This window comes from Ictalurus punctatus, chromosome 3 (assembly GCF_001660625.3).
Source record: "Ictalurus punctatus breed USDA103 chromosome 3, Coco_2.0, whole genome shotgun sequence".
Classification (NCBI taxonomy): domain Eukaryota; kingdom Metazoa; phylum Chordata; class Actinopteri; order Siluriformes; family Ictaluridae; genus Ictalurus; species Ictalurus punctatus.
In genome coordinates, this window is record NC_030418.2 from 7,342,064 (window position 1) to 7,363,250 (window position 21,187).

Consider the following 21,187-nt stretch of genomic DNA (forward strand, 5'->3'; position numbering starts at 1 on the left):
CAGCATGGAGTACCCTAGTTTGGTCAGAATTGATAAGGCTTGTGAAGTGCTTTGGGTGAAGGCTCTTGCAACACAAGCGTCTCCAAAACTCAGTTGTGCGTTGGCCTGGAATCTAACCCGGACTTCACAGAGTGTGCTTTTCAGGTAAGTATTGTGCTGACTCAGCAATTTGGTTAAAAATTTTCAAGGAGCCTCTCTTGCATATTTCAGCAGCATGAAGTTCATCTACTACTGTAGTTTGGACAGAATTGATAAGGCTTGTGAAGTTCTTTGGGTGAAGGCTCTTGCAACACAAGTGTCTCCAAAACTCAGTTGTGCGTTGGCCTGGAATCTAACCCGGACTTCACAGAGTGCGCTTTCAGGTAAGTATTGTGCTGACTCAGCAATTTGGTTTAAAATTCTAAAGGAGCCTCTCTTGCATATTTCAGCAGCATGAAGTTCATCTATTACCCTACTTTGGTCAGAATTGATAAGGCTTGTGAAGTGTTTTGGGTGAAGGCTCAATATTCAAAACCCTGCTATGCATTGGCCGGGAATCGAATGCATAGCAGGGCCTCCCGCGTGGCAGGCGAGAATTCTACCACTGAAACACCAATGCCTGTGTTAAAGAACCAAGGAGTTCGGAGAGTACTATTTACACCTAAGTACTGTGCCGCTTCAGCAATTTGCGTTAAAAGTCTAAAGGAGAAGGCTCAATATACAAAACTCCTTTGTGCACTGGCCGGAAATCGAACCACCACTGCTTATCATAAACGATCAATGACAACGCAGTGTGCTTTTCACTTAAGTATTGTGCTGAATCAACAGTTTGGTTTCAAAATAGATAAGGAGCATCCTAAGTCTAAGTATCCTAAGTATCCTAAGTCATCCTAAGTATATTTCAGCAGCATGGAGTACCCTAGTTTGGTCAGAATTGATAAGGCTTGTGAAGTGCTTTGGGTGAAGGCTCTTGCAACACAAGCGTCTCCAAAACTCAGTTGTGCGTTGGCCTGGAATCTAACCCGGACTTCACAGAGTGTGCTTTCAGGTAAGTATTGTGCTGACTCAGCAATTTGGTTTAAAATTCTAAAGGAGCCTCACTTGCATATTTCAGCAGCATGAAGTTCTTCTACTACCGTAGTTCGGATAGAATTCATAAGGCCTGTGAAGTTCTTTGGGTGAAGGCTCAATATTCAAAACCCTGCTATGCATTGGCCGGGAATCGGACCCGGGCCTCCCGCGTGGCAGGCGAGAATTCTACCACTGAAACACCAATGCCTTTGTTAAAGAGCCAAGGAGTTCGGAGAGTACGATTTACACCTAAGTACTGTGCCGCTTCAGCAATTTGCGTTAAAAGTCTAAAGGAGAAGGCTCAATATACAAAACTCATTTGTGCACTGGCCGGACATCGAACCACCACTGCTTATCATAAACGATCAATGACAACGCAGTGTGCTTTTCACTTAAGTATTGTGCTGAATCAACAGTTTGGTTTCAAAATAGAAAAGGAGCATCCTAAGTCTAAGTATCCTAAGTCATCCTAAGTATATTTCAGCAGCATGGAGTAGCCTAGTTTGGTCAGAATTGATAAGGCTTGTAAAGTTCTTTGGGTGTCGGCTCTTGCAACACAAGCGTCTCCAAAACTCAGTTGTGCGTTGGCCTGGAATGTAACCCGGACTTCACAGAGTGCGCCTTTCAGGTAAGTATTGTGCTGACTCAGCAATTTGTTTTAAAATTTTCAAGGAGCCTCTCTTGCATATTTCAGCAGCATGAAGTTCATCTACTACCGTAGTTTGGACAGAATTGATAAGGCTTGTGAAGTGCTTTGGGTGAAGGCTCTTGCAACACAAGCGTATCCAAAACTCAGTTGTGCGTTGGCCTGGAATCTAACCCGGACTTCACAGAGTGCGCTTTTCAGGTAAGTATTGTGCTGACTCAGCAATTTGGTTTAAAATTCTAAAAGAGCCTCTATTGTATATTTCAGCAGCATGAAGTTCGTCTACTACCGTAGTTTGGACAGAATTGATAAGGCTTGTGAAGTGCTTTGGGTGAAGGCTCTTGCAACACAAGCGTCTCCAAAACTCAGTTGTGCGTTGGCCTGGAATCTAACCCGGACTTCACAGAGTGTGCTTTTCAGGTAAGTATTGTGCTGACTCAGCAATTTGGTTAAAAATTTTCAAGGAGCCTCTCTTGCATATTTCAGCAGCATGAAGTTCATCTACTACCGTAGTTTGGACAGAATTGATAAGGCTTGTGAAGTGCTTTGGGTGAAGGCTCTTGCAACACAAGCGTCTCCAAAACTCAGTTGTGCGTTGGCCTGGAATCTAACCCGGACTTCACAGAGTGTGCTTTTCAGGTAAGTATTGTGCTGACTCAGCAATTTGGTTTAAAATTCTAAAGGAGCCTCTCTTGCATATTTCAGCAGCATGAAGTTCATCTACTACCGTAGTTTGGACAGAATTGATAAGGCTTGTGAAGTGCTTTGGGTGAAGGCTCTTGCAACACAAGCGTCTCCAAAACTCAGTTGTGGGTTGGCCTGGAATGTAACCCGGACTTCACAGAGTGTGCTTTTCAGGTAAGTATTGTGCTGAATCAACAGTTTGGTTTCAAAATAGATAAGGAGCATCCTAAGTCTAAGTATCCTAAGTATCCTAAGTCATCCTAAGTATATTTCAGCAGCATGGAGTACCCTAGTTTTGTCAGAATTGATAAGGCTTGTGAAGTGCTTTGGGTGAAGGCTCAATATTCAAAACCCTGCTATGCATTGGCCTGGAATCTAACCCGGACTTCACAGAGTGCGCTTTCAGGTAAGTATTGTGCTGACTCAGCAATTTGGTTTAAAATTCGAAAGGAGCCTCACTTGCATATTTCAGCAGCATGAAGTTCTTCTACTACCGTAGTTTGGATAGAATTCATAAGGCCTGTGAAGTTCTTTGGGTGAAGGCTCAATATTCAAAACCCTGCTATGCATTGGCCGGGAATCGGACCCGGGCCTCCCGCGTGGCAGGCGAGAATTCTACCACTGAAACACCAATGCCTTTGTTAAAGAGCCAAGGAGTTCGGAGAGTACGATTTACACCTAAGTACTGTGCCGCTTCAGCAATTTGCGTTAAAAGTCTAAAGGAGAAGGCTCAATATACAAAACTCATTTGTGCACTGGCCGGACATCGAACCACCACTGCTTATCATAAACGATCAATGACAACGCAGTGTGCTTTTCACTTAAGTATTGTGCTGAATCAACAGTTTGGTTTCAAAATAGAAAAGGAGCATCCGAAGTCTAAGTATCCTAAGTCATCCTAAGTATATTTCAGCAGCATGGAGTACCCTAGTTTGGTCAGAATTGATAAGGCTTGTAAAGTTCTTTGGGTGAAGGCTCTTGCAACACAAGCGTCTCCAAAACTCAGTTGTGCGTTGGTCTGGAATGTAACCCGGACTTCACAGAGTGTGCTTTTCAGGTAAGTATTGTGCTGACTCAGCAATTTGGTTTAAAAGTTTCAAGGAGCCTCTCTTGCATATTTCAGCAGCATGAAGTTCATCTATTACCCTACTTTGGTCAGAATTGATAAGGCTTGTGAAGTGTTTTGGGTGAAGGCTCAATATTCAAAACCCTGCAATGCATTGGCCGGGAATCGAACCCGGGCCTCCCGCGTGGCAGGCGAGAATTCTACCACTGAAACACCAATGCCTTTGTTAAAGAGCCAAGGAGTTCGGAGAGTACAATTTACACCTAAGTACTGTGCCGCTTCAGCAATTTGCGTTAAAAGTCTAAAGGAGAAGGCTCAATATACAAAACTCATTTGTGCACTGGCCGGACATCGAACCACCACTGCTTATCATAAACGATCAATGACAACGCAGTGTGCTTTTCACTTAAGTATTGTGCTGATTCAACAGTTTGGTTTCAAAATAGAAAAGGAGCATCCTAAGTCTAAGTATCCTAAGTATCCTAAGTCATCCTAAGTATATTTCAGCAGCATGGAGTACCCTAGTTTGGACAGTTGTATTGATAAGGCTTGTGAAGTGCTTTGGGTGAAGGCTCATGCAACACAAGCGTCTCCAAAACTCAGTTGTGGGTTGGCCTGGAATCTAACCCGGACTTCACAGAGTGTGCTTTTCAGGTAAGTATTGTGCTGACTCAGCAATTTGGTTTAAAAGTTTCAAGGAGCCTCTCTTGCATATTTCAGCAGCATGAAGTCCATACCCTACTTTGGTCAGAATTGATAAGGCTTGTGAAGTGTTTTGGGTGAAGGCTCAATATTCAAAACCCTGCTATGCATTGGCCGGGAATCGAACCCGGGCCTCCCGCGTGGCAGGCGAGAATTCTACCACTGAAACACCAATGCCTGTGTTAAAGAACCAAGGAGCTCGGAGAGTACGATTTACACCTAAGTACTGTGCCGCTTCAGCAATTTGCGTTAAAAGTCTAAAGGAGAAGGCTCAATATACAAAACTCCTTTGTGCACTGGCCGGAAATCGAACCACCACTGCTTATCATAAACGATCAATGACAACGCAGCGTGCTTTTCACTTAAGTATTGTGCTGAATCAACAGTTTGGTTTCAAAATAGAAAAGGAGCATCCTAAGTCTAAGTATCCTAAGTCATCCTAAGTATATTTCAGCAGCATGGAGTACCCTAGTTTGGTCAGAATTGATAAGGCTTGTAAAGTTCTTTGGGTGAAGGCTCTTGCAACACAAGCGTCTCCAAAACTCAGTTGTGCGTTGGCCTGGAATGTAACCCGGACTTCACAGAGTGTGCTTTTCAGGTAAGTATTGTGCTGACTCAGCAATTTGGTTTAAAAGTTTCAAGGAGCCTCTCTTGCATATTTCAGCAGCATGAAGTTCATCTATTACCCTACTTTGGTCAGAATTGATAAGGCTTGTGAAGTGTTTTGGGTGAAGGCTCAATATTCAAAACCCTGCTATGCATTGGCCGGGAATCGAACCCGGGCCTCCCGCGTGGCAGGCGAGAATTCTACCACTGAAACACCAATGCCTTTGTTAAAGAGCCAAGGAGTTCGGAGAGTACAATTTACACCTAAGTACTGTGCCGCTTCAGCAATTTGCGTTAAAAGTCTAAAGGAGAAGGCTCAATATACAAAACTCATTTGTGCACTGGCCGGACATCGAACCACCACTGCTTATCATAAACGATCAATGACAACGCAGTGTGCTTTTCACTTAAGTATTGTGCTGAATCAACAGTTTGGTTTCAAAATAGAAAAGGAGCATCCTAAGTCTAAGTATCCTAAGTCATCCTAAGTATATTTCAGCAGCATGGAGTACCCTAGTTTGGTCAGAATTGATAAGGCTTGTAAAGTTCTCTGGGTGAAGGCTCTTGCAACACAAGCGTCTCCAAAACTCAGTTGTGCGTTGGCCTGGAATCTAACCCGGACTTCACAGAGTGTGCTTTCAGGAAAGTATTGTGCTGACTCAGCAATTTGGTTTAAAATTCTAAAAGAGCCTCTATTGTATATTTCAGCAGCATGAAGTTCGTCTACTACCGTAGTTTGGACAGAATTGATAAGGCTTGTGAAGTGCTTTGGGTGAAGGCTCTTGCAACACAAGCGTCTCCAAAACTCAGTTGTGCGTTGGCCTGGAATGTAACCCGGACTTCACAGAGTGTGCTTTTCAGGTAAGTATTGTGCTGACTCAGCAATTTGGTTTAAAATTCTAAAGGAGCCTCTCTTGCATATTTCAGCAGCATGAAGTTCATCTATTACCCTACTTTGGTCAGAATTGATAAGGCTTGTGAAGTGTTTTGGGTGAAGGCTCAATATTCAAAACCCTGCGATGCATTGGCCGGGAATCGAACCCGGGCCTCCCGCGTGGCAGGCGAGAATTCTACCACTGAAACACCAATGCCTTTGTTAAAGAGCCAAGGAGTTCGGAGAGTACGATTTACACCTAAGTACTGTGCCGCTTCAGCAATTTGCGTTAAAAGTCTAAAGGAGAAGGCTCAATATACAAAACTCCTTTGTGCACTGGCCGGAAATCGAACCACCACTGCTTATCATAAACGATCAATGACAATGCAGTGTGCTTTTCACTTAAGTATTGTGCTGAATCAACAGTTTGGTTTCAAAATAGAAAAGGAGCATCCTAAGTCTAAGTATCCTAAGTCATCCTAAGTATATTTCAGCAGCATGGAGTACCCTAGTTTGGTCAGAATTGATAAGGCTTGTGAAGTGCTTTGGGTGAAGGCTCTTGCAACACAAGCGTCTCCAAAACTCAGTTGTGCGTTGGCCTGGAATCTAACCCGGACTTCACAGAGTGTGCTTTCAGGTAAGTATTGTGCTGACTCAGCAATTTGGTTTAAAATTCTAAAGGAGCCTCACTTGCATATTTCAGCAGCATGAAGTTCTTCTACTACCGTAGTTTGGATAGAATTGATAAGGCCTGTGAAGTTCTTTGGGTGAAGGCTCAATATTCAAAACCCTGCAATGCATTGGCCGGGAATCGGACCCGGGCCTCCCGCGTGGCAGGCGAGAATTCTACCACTGAAACACCAATGCCTTTGTTAAAGAGCCAAGGAGTTCGGAGAGTACGATTTACACCTAAGTACTGTGCCGCTTCAGCAATTTGCGTTAAAAGTCTAAAGGAGAAGGCTCAATATACAAAACTCATTTGTGCACTGGCCGGACATCGAACCACCACTGCTTATCATAAACGATCAATGACAACGCAGTGTGCTTTTCACTTAAGTATTGTGCTGAATCAACAGTTTGGTTTCAAAATAGAAAAGGAGCATCCTAAGTCTAAGTATCCTAAGTCATCCTAAGTATATTTCAGCAGCATGGAGTACCCTAGTTTGGTCAGAATTGATAAGGCTTGTAAAGTTCTCTGGGTGAAGGCTCTTGCAACACAAGCGTCTCCAAAACTCAGTTGTGCGTTGGCCTGGAATCTAACCCGGACTTCACAGAGTGTGCTTTCAGGAAAGTATTGTGCTGACTCAGCAATTTGGTTTAAAATTCTAAAAGAGCCTCTATTGTATATTTCAGCAGCATGAAGTTCGTCTACTACCGTAGTTTGGACAGAATTGATAAGGCTTGTGAACTGCTATGGGTGAAGGCTCTTGCAACACAAGCGTCTCCAAAACTCAGTTGTGCGTTGGCCTGGAATGTAACCCGGACTTCACAGAGTGTGCTTTTCAGGTAAGTATTGTGCTGACTCAGCAATTTGGTTTAAAATTTTCAAGGAGCCTCTCTTGCATATTTCAGCAGCATGAAGTTCATCTACTACCATAGTTTGGACAGAATTGATAAGGCTTGTGAAGTGCTTTGGGTGAAGGCTCTTGCAACACAAGCGTCTCCAAAACTCAGTTGTGCGTTGGCCTGGAATCTAACCCGGACTTCACAGAGTGTGCTTTTCAGGTAAGTAATGTGCTGACTCAGCAATTTGGTTTAAAATTTTCAAGGAGCCTCTCTTGCATATTTCAGCAGCATGAAGTTCATCTATTACCCTACTTTGGTCAGAATTGATAAGGCTTGTGAAGTGTTTTGGGTGAAGGCTCAATATTCAAAACCCTGCGATGCATTGGCCGGGAATCGAACCCGGGCCTCCGGCGTGGCAGGCGAGAATTCTACCACTGAAACACCAATGCCTTTGTTAAAGAGCCAAGGAGTTCGGAGAGTACGATTTACACCTAAGTACTGTGCCGCTTCAGCAATTTGCGTTAAAAGTCTAAAGGAGAAGGCTCAATATACAAAACTCCTTTGTGCACTGGCCGGAAATCGAACCACCACTGCTTATCATAAACGATCAATGACAATGCAGTGTGCTTTTCACTTAAGTATTGTGCTGAATCAACAGTTTGGTTTCAAAATAGAAAAGGAGCATCCTAAGTCTAAGTATCCTAAGTCATCCTAAGTATATTTCAGCAGCATGGAGTACCCTAGTTTGGTCAGAATTGATAAGGCTTGTGAAGTGCTTTGGGTGAAGGCTCTTGCAACACAAGCGTCTCCAAAACTCAGTTGTGCGTTGGCCTGGAATCTAACCCGGACTTCACAGAGTGTGCTTTCAGGTAAGTATTGTGCTGACTCAGCAATTTGGTTTAAAATTCTAAAGGAGCCTCACTTGCATATTTCAGCAGCATGAAGTTCTTCTACTACCGTAGTTTGGATAGAATTGATAAGGCCTGTGAAGTTCTTTGGGTGAAGGCTCAATATTCAAAACCCTGCTATGCCTTGGCCGGGAATCGGACCCGGGCCTCCCGCGTGGCAGGCGAGAATTCTACCACTGAAACACCAATGCCTTTGTTAAAGAGCCAAGGAGTTCGGAGAGTACGATTTACACCTAAGTACTGTGCCGCTTCAGCAATTTGCGTTAAAAGTCTAAAGGAGAAGGCTCAATATACAAAACTCATTTGTGCACTGGCCGGACATCGAACCACCACTGCTTATCATAAACGATCAATGACAACGCAGTGTGCTTTTCACTTAAGTATTGTGCTGAATCAACAGTTTGGTTTCAAAATAGAAAAGGAGCATCCTAAGTCTAAGTATCCTAAGTCATCCTAAGTATATTTCAGCAGCATGGAGTACCCTAGTTTGGTCAGAATTGATAAGGCTTGTAAAGTTCTCTGGGTGAAGGCTCTTGCAACACAAGCGTCTCCAAAACTCAGTTGTGCGTTGGCCTGGAATCTAACCCGGACTTCACAGAGTGTGCTTTCAGGAAATTATTGTGCTGACTCAGCAATTTGGTTTAAAATTCTAAAAGAGCCTCTATTGTATATTTCAGCAGCATGAAGTTTGGACAGAATTGATAAGGTTTGTGAAGTGCTTTGGGTGAAGGCTCTTGCAACACAAGCATCTCCAAAACTCAGTTGTGCGTTGGCCTGGAATGTAACCCGGACTTCACAGAGTGTGCTTTTCAGGTAAGTATTGTGCTGACTCAGCAATTTGGTTTAAAATTTTCAAGGAGCCTCTCTTGCATATTTCAGCAGCATGAAGTTCATCTACTACCGTAGTTTGGACAGAATTGATAAGGCTTGTGAAGTGCTTTGGGTGAAGGCTCTTGCAACACAAGCATCTCCAAAACTCAGTTGTGGGTTGGCCTGGAATGTAACCCGGACTTCACAGAGTGTGCTTTTCAGGTAAGTATTGTGCTGACTCAGCAATTTGGTTTAAAATTTTCAAGGAGCCTCTCTTGCATATTTCAGCAGCATGAACTTTATCTATTACCCTACTTTGGTCAGAATTGATAAGGCTTGTGAAGTGTTTTGGGTGAAGGCTCAATATTCAAAACCCTGCTATGCATTGGCCGGGAATCGAACCCGGGCCTCCAGCGAGGCAGGCGAGAATTCTACCACTGAAACACCAATGCCTTTGTTAGAGAGCCAAGGAGTTCGGAGAGTACGATTTACACCTAAGTACTGTGCCGCTTCAGCAATTTGCGTTAAAAGTCTAAAGGAGAAGGCTCAATATACAAAACTCCTTTGTGCACTGGCCGGAAATCGAATCACCACTGCTTATCATAAACGATCAATGACAACGCAGTGTGCTTTTCACTTAAGTATTGTGCTGAATCAACAGTTTGGTTTCAAAATAGATAAGGAGCATCCTAAGTCTAAGTATCCTAAGTATCCTAAGTCATCCTAAGTATATTTCAGCAGCATGGAGTAGCCTAGTTTGGTCAGAATTGATAAGGCTTGTAAAGTTCTTTGGGTGTCGGCTCTTGCAACACAAGCGTCTCCAAAACTCAGTTGTGCGTTGGCCTGGAATCTAACCCGGACTTCACAGAGTGCGCCTTTCAGGTAAGTATTGTGCTGACTCAGCAATTTGTTTTAAAATTTTCAAGGAGCCTCTCTTGCATATTTCAGCAGCATGAAGTTCATCTACTACCGTAGTTTGGACAGAATTGATAAGGCTTGTGAAGTGCTTTGGGTGAAGGCTCTTGCAACACAAGAGTATCCAAAACTCAGTTGTGCGTTGGCCTGGAATCTAACCCGGACTTCACAGAGTGCGCTTTTCAGGTAAGTATTGTGCTGACTCAGCAATTTGGTTTAAAATTCTAAAAGAGCCTCTATTGTATATTTCAGCAGCATGAAGTTCATCTACTACCGTAGTTTGGACAGAATTGATAAGGCTTGTGAAGTTCTTTGGGTGAAGGCTCTTGCAACACAAGTGTCTCCAAAATTCAGTTGTGCGTTGGCCTGGAATCTAACCCGGACTTCACAGAGTGCGCTTTCAGGTAAGTATTGTGCTGACTCAGCAATTTGGTTTAAAATTCTAAAGGAGCCTCTCTTGCATATTTCAGCAGCATGAAGTTCATCTATTACCCTACTTTGGTCAGAATTGATAAGGCTTGTGAAGTGTTTTGGGTGAAGGCTCAATATTCAAAACCCTGCGATGCATTGGCCGGGAATCGAACCCGGGCCTCCCACGTGGCAGGCGAGAATTCTACCACTGAAACACCAATGCCTTTGTTAAAGAGCCAAGGAGTTCGGAGAGTACGATTTACACCTAAGTACTGTGCTGCTTCAGCAATTTGCGTTAAAAGTCTAAAGGAGAAGGCTCAATATACAAAACTCCTTTGTGCACTGGCCGGAAATCGAACCACCACTGCTTATCATAAACGATCAATGACAACGCAGTGTGCTTTTCACTTAAGTATTGTGCTGAATCAACAGTTTGGTTTAAAATTCTAAAAGAGCCTCTATTGTATATTTCAGCAGCATGAAGTTCGTCTACTACCGTAGTTTGGACAGAATTGATAAGGCTTGTGAAGTGCTTTGGGTGAAGGCTCTTGCAACACAAGCATCTCCAAAACTCAGTTGTGCGTTGGCCTGGAATGTAACCCGGACTTCACAGAGTGTGCTTTTCAGGTAAGTATTGTGCTGACTCAGCAATTTGGTTTAAAATTTTCAAGGAGCCTCTCTTGCATATTTCAGCAGCATGAAGTTCATCTACTACCGTAGTTTGGACAGAATTGATAAGGCTTGTGAAGTGCTTTGGGTGAAGGCTCTTGCAACACAAGCGTCTCCAAAACTCAGTTGTGCGTTGGCCTGGAATGTAACCCGGACTTCACAGAGTGTGCTTTTCAGGTAAGTATTGTGCTGACTCAGCAATTTGGTTTAAAATTTTCAAGGAGCCTCTCTTGCATATTTCAGCAGCATGAAGTTCATCTACTACCGTAGTTTGGACAGAATTGATAAGGCTTGTGAAGTGCTTTGGGTGAAGGCTCTTGCAACACAAGCGTCTCCAAAACTCAGTTGTGGGTTGGCCTGGAATGTAACCCGGACTTCACAGAGTGTGCTTTTCAGGTAAGTATTGTGCTGAATCAACAGTTTGGTTTCAAAATAGATAAGGAGCATCCTAAGTCTAAGTATCCTAAGTATCCTAAGTCATCCTAAGTATATTTCAGCAGCATGGAGTACCCTAGTTTTGTCAGAATTGATAAGGCTTGTGAAGTGCTTTGGGTGAAGGCTCAATATTCAAAACCCTGCTATGCATTGGCCTGGAATCTAACCCGGACTTCACAGAGTGCGCTTTCAGGTAAGTATTGTGCTGACTCAGCAATTTGGTTTAAAATTCGAAAGGAGCCTCACTTGCATATTTCAGCAGCATGAAGTTCTTCTACTACCGTAGTTTGGATAGAATTCATAAGGCCTGTGAAGTTCTTTGGGTGAAGGCTCAATATTCAAAACCCTGCTATGCATTGGCCGGGAATCGGACCCGGGCCTCCCGCGTGGCAGGCGAGAATTCTACCACTGAAACACCAATGCCTTTGTTAAAGAGCCAAGGAGTTCGGAGAGTACGATTTACACCTAAGTACTGTGCCGCTTCAGCAATTTGCGTTAAAAGTCTAAAGGAGAAGGCTCAATATACAAAACTCCTTTGTGCACTGGCCGGACATCGAACCACCACTGCTTATCATAAACGATCAATGACAACGCAGTGTGCTTTTCACTTAAGTATTGTGCTGAATCAACAGTTTGGTTTCAAAATAGAAAAGGAGCATCCTAAGTCATCCTAAGTATATTTCAGCAGCATGGAGTACCCTAGTTTGGTCAGAATTGATAAGGCTTGTGAAGTGCTTTGGGTGAAGGCTCAATATTCAAAACCCTGCTATGCATTGGCCGGGAATCAAACCCGGGCCTCCCGCGTGGCAGGCGAGAACTCTACCACTGAAACACCAATGCCTTTGTTAAAGAATCAAGGAGTTCGGAGAGTACGATTTACATCTAAGTACTGTGCTGCTTCAGCAATTTGCGTTAAAAGTCTAAAGGAGAAGGCTCAATATACAAAACTCATTTGTGCACTGGCCGGACATCGAACCACCACTGCTTATCATAAACGATCAATGACAACGCAGTGTGCTTTTCACTTAAGTATTGTGCTGATTCAACAGTTTGGTTTCAAAATAGAAAAGGAGCATCCTAAGTCTAAGTATCCTAAGTATCCTAAGTCATCCTAAGTATATTTCAGCAGCATGGAGTACCCTAGTTTGGACAGAATTGATAAGGCTTGTGAAGTGCTATGGGTGAAGGCTCTTGCAACACAAGCGTCTCCAAAACTCAGTTGTGCGTTGGCCTGAAATGTAACCCGGACTTCACAGAGTGTGCTTTTCAGGTAAGTTTTGTGCTGACTCAGCAATTTGGTTTAAAATTTTCAAGGAGCCTCTCTTGCATATTTCAGCAGCATGAAGTTCTTCTACTACCGGAGTTTGGATAGAATTCATAAGGCCTGTGAAGTTCTTTGGGTGAAGACTCAATATTCAAAACCCTGCTATGCATTGGCCGGGAATCGGACCCGGGCCTCCCGCGTGGCAGGCGAGAATTCTACCACTGAAACACCAATGCTTTTGTTAAAGAGCCAAGGAGTTCGGAGAGTACGATTTACACCTAAGTACTGTGCCGCTTCAGCAATTTGCGTTAAAAGTCTAAAGGAGAAGGCTCAATATACAAAACTCATTTGTGCACTGGCCGGACATCGAACCACCACTGCTTATCATAAACGATCAATGACAACGCAGTGTGCTTTTCACTTAAGTATTGTGCTGAATCAACAGTTTGGTTTCAAAATAGAAAAGGAGCATCCTAAGTCTAAGTATCCTAAGTCATCCTAAGTATATTTCAGCAGCATGGAGTACCCTAATTTGGTCAGAATTGATAAGGCTTGTAAAGTTCTTTGGGTGAAGGTTCTTGCAACACAAGCGTCTCCAAAACTCAGTTGTGCGTTGGCCTGGAATCTAACCCGGACTTCACAGAGTGCGCTTTCAGGTAAGTATTGTGCTGACTCAGCAATTTGGTTTAAAATTCTAAAAGAGCCTCTATTGTATATTTCAGCAGCATGAAGTTTGGACAGAATTGATAAGGTTTGTGAAGTGCTTTGGGTGAAGGCTCTTGCAACACAAGCATCTCCAAAACTCAGTTGTGCGTTGGCCTGGAATGTAACCCGGACTTCACAGAGTGTGCTTTTCAGGTAAGTATTGTGCTGACTCAGCAATTTGGTTTAAAATTTTCAAGGAGCCTCTCTTGCATATTTCAGCAGCATGAAGTTCATCTACTACCATAGTTTGGACAGAATTGATAAGGCTTGTGAAGTGCTTTGGGTGAAGGCTCTTGCAACACAAGCATCTCCAAAACTCAGTTGTGGGTTGGCCTGGAATGTAACCCGGACTTCACAGAGTGTGCTTTTCAGGTAAGTATTGTGCTGACTCAGCAATTTGGTTTAAAATTTTCAAGGAGCCTCTCTTGCATATTTCAGCAGCATGAACTTTATCTATTACCCTACTTTGGTCAGAATTGATAAGGCTTGTGAAGTGTTTTGGGTGAAGGCTCAATATTCAAAACCCTGCTATGTATTGGCCGGGAATCGAACCCGGGCCTCCAGCGTGGCAGGCGAGAATTCTACCACTGAAACACCAATGCCTTTGTTAGAGAGCCAAGGAGTTCGGAGAGTACGATTTACACCTAAGTACTGTGCCGCTTCAGCAATTTGCGTTAAAAGTCTAAAGGAGAAGGCTCAATATACAAAACTCCTTTGTGCACTGGCCGGAAATCGAATCACCACTGCTTATCATAAACGATCAATGACAACGCAGTGTGCTTTTCACTTAAGTATTGTGCTGAATCAACAGTTTGGTTTCAAAATAGATAAGGAGCATCCTAAGTCTAAGTATCCTAAGTATCCTAAGTCATCCTAAGTATATTTCAGCAGCATGGAGTAGCCTAGTTTGGTCAGAATTGATAAGGCTTGTAAAGTTCTTTGGGTGTCGGCTCTTGCAACACAAGCGTCTCCAAAACTCAGTTGTGCGTTGGCCTGGAATCTAACCCGGACTTCACAGAGTGCGCCTTTCAGGTAAGTATTGTGCTGACTCAGCAATTTGTTTTAAAATTTTCAAGGAGCCTCTCTTGCATATTTCAGCAGCATGAAGTTCATCTACTACCGTAGTTTGGACAGAATTGATAAGGCTTGTGAAGTGCTTTGGGTGAAGGCTCTTGCAACACAAGCGTATCCAAAACTCAGTTGTGCGTTGGCCTGGAATCTAACCCGGACTTCACAGAGTGCGCTTTTCAGGTAAGTATTGTGCTGACTCAGCAATTTGGTTTAAAATTCTAAAAGAGCCTCTATTGTATATTTCAGCAGCATGAAGTTCATCTACTACCGTAGTTTGGACAGAATTGATAAGGCTTGTGAAGTTCTTTGGGTGAAGGCTCTTGCAACACAAGTGTCTCCAAAACTCAGTTGTGCGTTGGCCTGGAATCTAACCCGGACTTCACAGAGTGCGCTTTCAGGTAAGTATTGTGCTGACTCAGCAATTTGGTTTAAAATTCTAAAGGAGCCTCTCTTGCATATTTCAGCAGCATGAAGTTCATCTATTACCCTACTTTGGTCAGAATTGATAAGGCTTGTGAAGTGTTTTGGGTGAAGGCTCAATATTCAAAACCCTGCTATGCATTGGCCGGGAATCGAACCCGGGCCTCCCGCGTGGCAGGCGAGAATTCTACCACTGAAACACCAACGCCTGTGTTAAAGAACCAAGGAGTTCGGAGAGTACGATTTACACCTAAGTACTGTGCCGCTTCAGCAATTTGCGTTAAAAGTCTAAAGGAGAAGGCTCAATATACAAAACTCCTTTGTGCACTGGCCGGAAATCGAACCACCACTGCTTATCATAAACGATCAATGACAACGCAGTGTGCTTTTCACTTAAGTATTGTGCTGAATCAACAGTTTGGTTTCAAAATAGATAAGGAGCATCCTAAGTCTAAGTATCCTAAGTATCCTAAGTCATCCTAAGTATATTTCAGCAGCATGGAGTACCCTAGTTTGGTCAGAATTGATAAGGCTTGTGAAGTGCTTTGGGTGAAGGCTCTTGCAACACAAGCGTCTCCAAAACTCAGTTGTGCGTTGGCCTGGAATCTAACCCGGACTTCACAGAGTGTGCTTTTCAGGTAAGTATTGTGCTGACTCAGCAATTTGGTTAAAAATTTTCAAGGAGCCTCTCTTGCATATTTCAGCAGCATGAAGTTCATCTACTACCGTAGTTTGGACAGAATTGATAAGGCTTGTGAAGTTCTTTGGGTGAAGGCTCTTGCAACACAAGTGTCTCCAAAACTCAGTTGTGCGTTGGCCTGGAATCTAACCCGGACTTCACAGAGTGCGCTTTCAGGTAAGTATTGTGCTGACTCAGCAATTTGGTTTAAAATTCTAAAGGAGCCTCTCTTGCATATTTCAGCAGCATGAAGTTCATCTATTACCCTACTTTGGTCAGAATTGATAAGGCTTGTGAAGTGTTTTGGGTGAAGGCTCAATATTCAAAACCCTGCTATGCATTGGCCGGGAATCGAATGCATAGCAGGGCCTCCCGCGTGGCAGGCGAGAATTCTACCACTGAAACACCAATGCCTGTGTTAAAGAACCAAGGAGTTCGGAGAGTACGATTTACACCTAAGTACTGTGCTGCTTCAGCAATTTGCGTTAAAAGTCTAAAGGAGAAGGCTCAATATACAAAACTCCTTTGTGCACTGGCCGGAAATCGAACCACCACTGCTTATCATAAACGATCAATGACAACGCAGTGTGCTTTTCACTTAAGTATTGTGCTGAATCAACAGTTTGGTTTCAAAATAGATAAGGAGCATCCTAAGTCTAAGTATCCTAAGTATCCTAAGTCATCCTAAGTATATTTCAGCAGCATGGAGTACCCTAGTTTGGTCAGAATTGATAAGGCTTGTGAAGTGCTTTGGGTGAAGGCTCTTGCAACACAAGCGTCTCCAAAACTCAGTTGTGCGTTGGCCTGGAATCTAACCCGGACTTCACAGAGTGTGCTTTCAGGTAAGTATTGTGCTGACTCAGCAATTTGGTTTAAAATTCTAAAGGAGCCTCACTTGCATATTTCAGCAGCATGAAGTTCTTCTACTACCGTAGTTCGGATAGAATTCATAAGGCCTGTGAAGTTCTTTGGGTGAAGGCTCAATATTCAAAACCCTGCTATGCATTGGCCGGGAATCGGACCCGGGCCTCCCGTGTGGCAGGCGAGAATTCTACCACTGAAACACCAATGCCTTTGTTAAAGAGCCAAGGAGTTCGGAGAGTACGATTTACACCTAAGTACTGTGCCGCTTCAGCAATTTGCGTTAAAAGTCTAAAGGAGAAGGCTCAATATACAAAACTCATTTGTGCACTGGCCGGACATCGAACCACCACTGCTTATCATAAACGATCAATGACAACGCAGTGTGCTTTTCACTTAAGTATTGTGCTGAATCAACAGTTTGGTTTCAAAATAGAAAAGGAGCATCCTAAGTCTAAGTATCCTAAGTCATCCTAAGTATATTTCAGCAGCATGGAGTAGCCTAGTTTGGTCAGAATTGATAAGGCTTGTAAAGTTCTTTGGGTGTCGGCTCTTGCAACACAAGCGTCTCCAAAACTCAGTTGTGCGTTGGCCTGGAATGTAACCCGGACTTCACAGAGTGCGCCTTTCAGGTAAGTATTGTGCTGACTCAGCAATTTGTTTTAAAATTTTCAAGGAGCCTCTCTTGCATATTTCAGCAGCATGAAGTTCATCTACTACCGTAGTTTGGACAGAATTGATAAGGCTTGTGAAGTGCTTTGGGTGAAGGCTCTTGCAACACAAGCGTATCCAAAACTCAGTTGTGCGTTGGCCTGGAATCTAACCCGGACTTCACAGAGTGCGCTTTTCAGGTAAGTATTGTGCTGACTCAGCAATTTGGTTTAAAATTCTAAAAGAGCCTCTATTGTATATTTCAGCAGCATGAAGTTCGTCTACTACCGTAGTTTGGACAGAATTGATAAGGCTTGTGAAGTGCTTTGGGTGAAGGCTCTTGCAACACAAGCGTCTCCAAAACTCAGTTGTGCGTTGGCCTGGAATCTAACCCGGACTTCACAGAGTGTGCTTTTCAGGTAAGTATTGTGCTGACTCAGCAATTTGGTTAAAAATTTTCAAGGAGCCTCTCTTGCATATTTCAGCAGCATGAAGTTCATCTACTACCGTAGTTTGGACAGAATTGATAAGGCTTGTGAAGTGCTTTGGGTGAAGGCTCTTGCAACACAAGCGTCTCCAAAACTCAGTTGTGCGTTGGCCTGGAATCTAACCCGGACTTCACAGAGTGTGCTTTTCAGGTAAGTATTGTGCTGACTCAGCAATTTGGTTTAAAATTATAAAGGAGCCTCTCTTGCATATTTCAGCAGCATGAAGTTCATCTACTACCGTAGTTTGGACAGAATTGATAAGGCTTGTGAAGTGCTTTGGGTGAAGGCTCTTGCAACACAAGCGTCTCCAAAACTCAGTTGTGGGTTGGCCTGGAATGTAACCCGGACTTCACAGAGTGTGCTTTTCAGGTAAGTATTGTGCTGACTCAGCAATTTGGTTTAAAATTTTCAAGGAGCCTCTCTTGCATATTTCAGCAGCATGAAGTTCATCTACTACCGTAGTTTGGTCAGAATTGATAAGGCTTGTGAAGTGTTTTGGGTGAAGGCTCAATATTCAAAACCCTGTTATGCATTGGCCGGGAATCGAACCCGGACTTCACAGAGTGTGCTTTTCAGGTAAGTATTGTGCTGACTCAGCAATTTGGTTAAAAATTTTCAAGGAGCCTCTCTTGCATATTTCAGCAGCATGAAGTTCATCTACTACCGTAGTTTGGACAGAATTGATAAGGCTTGTGAAGTGCTTTGGGTGAAGGCTCTTGCAACACAAGCGTCTCCAAAACTCAGTTGTGCGTTGGCCTGGAATCTAACCCGGACTTCACAGAGTGCGCCTTTCAGGTAAGTATTGTGCTGACTCAGCAATTTGTTTTAAAATTTTCAAGGAGCCTCTCTTGCATATTTCAGCAGCATGAAGTTCATCTACTACCGTAGTTTGGACAGAATTGATAAGGCTTGTGAAGTGCTTTGGGTGAAGGCTCTTGCAACACAAGCGTATCCAAAACTCAGTTGTGCGTTGGCCTGGAATCTAACCCGGACTTCACAGAGTGCGCTTTTCAGGTAAGTATTGTGCTGACTCAGCAATTTGGTTTAAAATTCTAAAAGAGCCTCTATTGTATATTTCAGCAGCATGAAGTTCGTCTACTACCGTAGTTTGGACAGAATTGATAAGGCTTGTGAAGTGCTTTGGGTGAAGGCTCTTGCAACACAAGCGTCTCCAAAACTCAGTTGTGCGATGGCCTGGAATCTAACCCGGACTTCACAGAGTGTGCTTTTCAGGTAAGTATTGTGCTGACTCAGCAATTTGGTTAAAAATTTTCAAGGAGCCTCTCTTGCATATTTCAGCAGCATGAAGTTCATCTACTACCGTAGTTTGGACAGAATTGATAAGGCTTGTGAAGTGCTTTGGGTGAAGGCTCTTGCAACACAAGCGTCTCCAAAACTCAGTTGTGCGTTGGCCTGGAATCTAACCCGGACTTCACAGAGTGTGCTTTTCAGGTAAGTATTGTGCTGACTCAGCAATTTGGTTTAAAATTCTAAAGGAGCCTCTCTTGCATATTTCAGCAGCATGAAGTTCATCTACTACCGTAGTTTGGACAGAATTGATAAGGCTTGTGAAGTGATTTGGGTGAAGGCTCTTGCAACACAAGCGTCTCCAAAACTCAGTTGTGGGTTGGCCTGGAATGTAACCCGGACTTCACAGAGTGTGCTTTTCAGGTAAGTATTGTGCTGACTCAGCAATTTGGTTTAAAATTTTCAAGGAGCCTCTCTTGCATATTTCAGCAGCATGAAGTTCATCTATTACCCTACTTTGGTCAGAATTGATAAGGCTTGTGAAGTGTTTTGGGTGAAGGCTCAATATTCAAAACCCTGTTATGCGTTGGCCGGGAATCGAACCCGGGCCTCCCGCGTGGCAGGCGAGAATTCTACCACTGAAACACCAATGCCTTTGTTAAAGAACCAAGGAGTTCGGAGAGTACGATTTACACCTAAGTACTGTGCCGCTTCAGCAATTTGCGTTAAAAGTCTAAAGGAGAAGGCTCAATATACAAAACTCCTTTGTGCACTGGCCGGAAATCGAACCACCACTGCTTATCATAAACGATCAATGACAACGCAGTGTGCTTTTCACTTAAGTATTGTGCTGAATCAACAGTTTGGTTTAAAATTCTAAAAGAGCCTCTATTGTATATTTCAGCAGCATGAAGTTCGTCTACTACCGTAGTTTGGACAGAATTGATAAGGCTTGTGAAGTGCTTTGGGTGAAGGCTCTTGCAACACAAGCATCTCCAAAACTCAGTTGTGCGTTGGCCTGGAATGTAACCCGGACTTCACAGAGTGTGCTTTTCAGGTAAGTATTGTGCTGACTCAGCAATTTGGTTTAAAATTTTCAAGGAGCCTCTCTTGCATATTTCAGCAGCATGAAGTTCATCTACTACCGTAGTTTGGACAGAATTGATAAGGCTTGTGAAGTGCTTTGGGTGAAGGCTCTTGCAACACAAGCGTCTCCAAAACTCAGTTGTGCGTTGGCCTGGAATGTAACCCGGACTTCACAGAGTGTGCTTTTCAGGTAAGTATTGTGCTGACTCAGCAATTTGGTTTAAAATTTTCAAGGAGCCTCTCTTGCATATTTCAGCAGCATGAAGTTCATCTACTACCGTAGTTTGGACAGAATTGATAAGGCTTGTGAAGTGCTTTGGGTGAAGGCTCTTGCAACACAAGCGTCTCCAAAACTCAGTTGTGGGTTGGCCTGGAATGTAACCCGGACTTCACAGAGTGTGCTTTTCAGGTAAGTATTGTGCTGAATCAACAGTTTGGTTTCAAAATAGATAAGGAGCATCCTAAGTCTAAGTATCCTAAGTATCCTAAGTCATCCTAAGTATATTTCAGCAGCATGGAGTACCCTAGTTTTGTCAGAATTGATAAGGCTTGTGAAGTTCTTTGGGTGAAGGCTCAATATTCAAAACCCTGCTATGCATTGGCCGGGAATCGGACCCGGGCCTCCCGCGTGGCAGGCGAGAATTCTACCACTGAAACACCAATGCCTTTGTTAAAGAGCCAAGGAGTTCGGAGAGTACGATTTACACCTAAGTACTGTGCCGCTTCAGCAATTTGCGTTAAAAGTCTAAAGGAGAAGGCTCAATATACAAAACTCATTTGTGCACTGGCCGGACATCGAACCACCACTGCTTATCATAAACGATCAATGACAACGCAGTGTGCTTTTCACTTAAGTATTGTGCTGAATCAACAGTTTGGTTTCAAAATAGAAAAGGAGCATCCTAAGTCTAAGTATCCTAAGTCATCCTAAGTATATTTCAGCAGCATGGAGTACCCTAGTTTGGTCAGAATTGATAAGGCTTGTAAAGTTCTTTGGGTGAAGGCTCTTGCAACACAAGCGTCTCCAAAACTCAGTTGTGCGTTGGCCTGGAATGTAACCCGGACTTCACAGAGTGTGCTTTTCAGGTAAGTATTGTGCTGACTCAGCAATTTGGTTTAAAAGTTTCAAGGAGCCTCTCTTGCATATTTCAGCAGCATGAAGTTCATCTATTACCCTACTTTGGTCAGAATTGATAAGGCTTGTGAAGTGTTTTGGGTGAAGGCTCAATATTCAAAACCCTGCTATGCATTGGCCGGGAATCGAACCCGGGCCTCCCGCGTGGCAGGCGAGAATTCTACCACTGAAACACCAATGCCTTTGTTAAAGAGCCAAGGAGTTCGGAGAGTACAATTTACACCTAAGTACTGTGCCGCTTCAGCAATTTGCGTTAAAAGTCTAAAGGAGAAGGCTCAATATACAAAACTCATTTGT

General features: G+C 43.4%; 16 non-coding genes across 16 annotated transcripts; all 16 read right to left on the reverse strand.

The window, feature by feature from the left end:
* Window positions 1–1,186: 1,186 nt before the first annotated feature.
* trnag-gcc (transfer RNA glycine (anticodon GCC)) lies at window positions 1,187–1,257 on the reverse strand. Its single transcript has one exon. It is a non-coding gene; the product is annotated as a tRNA-Gly (tRNA).
* A 1,688-nt stretch (window positions 1,258–2,945) lies between these two features.
* Window positions 2,946–3,016, reverse strand: trnag-gcc (transfer RNA glycine (anticodon GCC)). The gene has a single exon. It is a non-coding gene; the product is annotated as a tRNA-Gly (tRNA).
* A 580-nt stretch (window positions 3,017–3,596) lies between these two features.
* Window positions 3,597–3,667, reverse strand: trnag-gcc (transfer RNA glycine (anticodon GCC)). Its single transcript has one exon. It is a non-coding gene; the product is annotated as a tRNA-Gly (tRNA).
* Window positions 3,668–4,254: 587 nt separating this feature from the next.
* trnag-gcc (transfer RNA glycine (anticodon GCC)) lies at window positions 4,255–4,325 on the reverse strand. Its single transcript has one exon. It is a non-coding gene; the product is annotated as a tRNA-Gly (tRNA).
* A 580-nt stretch (window positions 4,326–4,905) lies between these two features.
* trnag-gcc (transfer RNA glycine (anticodon GCC)) lies at window positions 4,906–4,976 on the reverse strand. The gene has a single exon. It is a non-coding gene; the product is annotated as a tRNA-Gly (tRNA).
* A 798-nt stretch (window positions 4,977–5,774) lies between these two features.
* Window positions 5,775–5,845, reverse strand: trnag-gcc (transfer RNA glycine (anticodon GCC)). The gene has a single exon. It is a non-coding gene; the product is annotated as a tRNA-Gly (tRNA).
* A 579-nt stretch (window positions 5,846–6,424) lies between these two features.
* trnag-gcc (transfer RNA glycine (anticodon GCC)) lies at window positions 6,425–6,495 on the reverse strand. Its single transcript has one exon. It is a non-coding gene; the product is annotated as a tRNA-Gly (tRNA).
* A 1,017-nt stretch (window positions 6,496–7,512) lies between these two features.
* Window positions 7,513–7,583, reverse strand: trnag-gcc (transfer RNA glycine (anticodon GCC)). Its single transcript has one exon. It is a non-coding gene; the product is annotated as a tRNA-Gly (tRNA).
* Window positions 7,584–10,330: 2,747 nt separating this feature from the next.
* On the reverse strand, window positions 10,331–10,401 carry trnag-gcc (transfer RNA glycine (anticodon GCC)). Its single transcript has one exon. It is a non-coding gene; the product is annotated as a tRNA-Gly (tRNA).
* A 1,233-nt stretch (window positions 10,402–11,634) lies between these two features.
* On the reverse strand, window positions 11,635–11,705 carry trnag-gcc (transfer RNA glycine (anticodon GCC)). The gene has a single exon. It is a non-coding gene; the product is annotated as a tRNA-Gly (tRNA).
* A 346-nt stretch (window positions 11,706–12,051) lies between these two features.
* On the reverse strand, window positions 12,052–12,122 carry trnag-gcc (transfer RNA glycine (anticodon GCC)). The gene has a single exon. It is a non-coding gene; the product is annotated as a tRNA-Gly (tRNA).
* Window positions 12,123–12,711: 589 nt separating this feature from the next.
* trnag-gcc (transfer RNA glycine (anticodon GCC)) lies at window positions 12,712–12,782 on the reverse strand. The gene has a single exon. It is a non-coding gene; the product is annotated as a tRNA-Gly (tRNA).
* A 2,097-nt stretch (window positions 12,783–14,879) lies between these two features.
* On the reverse strand, window positions 14,880–14,950 carry trnag-gcc (transfer RNA glycine (anticodon GCC)). The gene has a single exon. It is a non-coding gene; the product is annotated as a tRNA-Gly (tRNA).
* Window positions 14,951–19,251: 4,301 nt separating this feature from the next.
* On the reverse strand, window positions 19,252–19,322 carry trnag-gcc (transfer RNA glycine (anticodon GCC)). Its single transcript has one exon. It is a non-coding gene; the product is annotated as a tRNA-Gly (tRNA).
* A 1,027-nt stretch (window positions 19,323–20,349) lies between these two features.
* trnag-gcc (transfer RNA glycine (anticodon GCC)) lies at window positions 20,350–20,420 on the reverse strand. The gene has a single exon. It is a non-coding gene; the product is annotated as a tRNA-Gly (tRNA).
* Window positions 20,421–21,000: 580 nt separating this feature from the next.
* Window positions 21,001–21,071, reverse strand: trnag-gcc (transfer RNA glycine (anticodon GCC)). The gene has a single exon. It is a non-coding gene; the product is annotated as a tRNA-Gly (tRNA).
* Window positions 21,072–21,187: the final 116 nt, after the last annotated feature.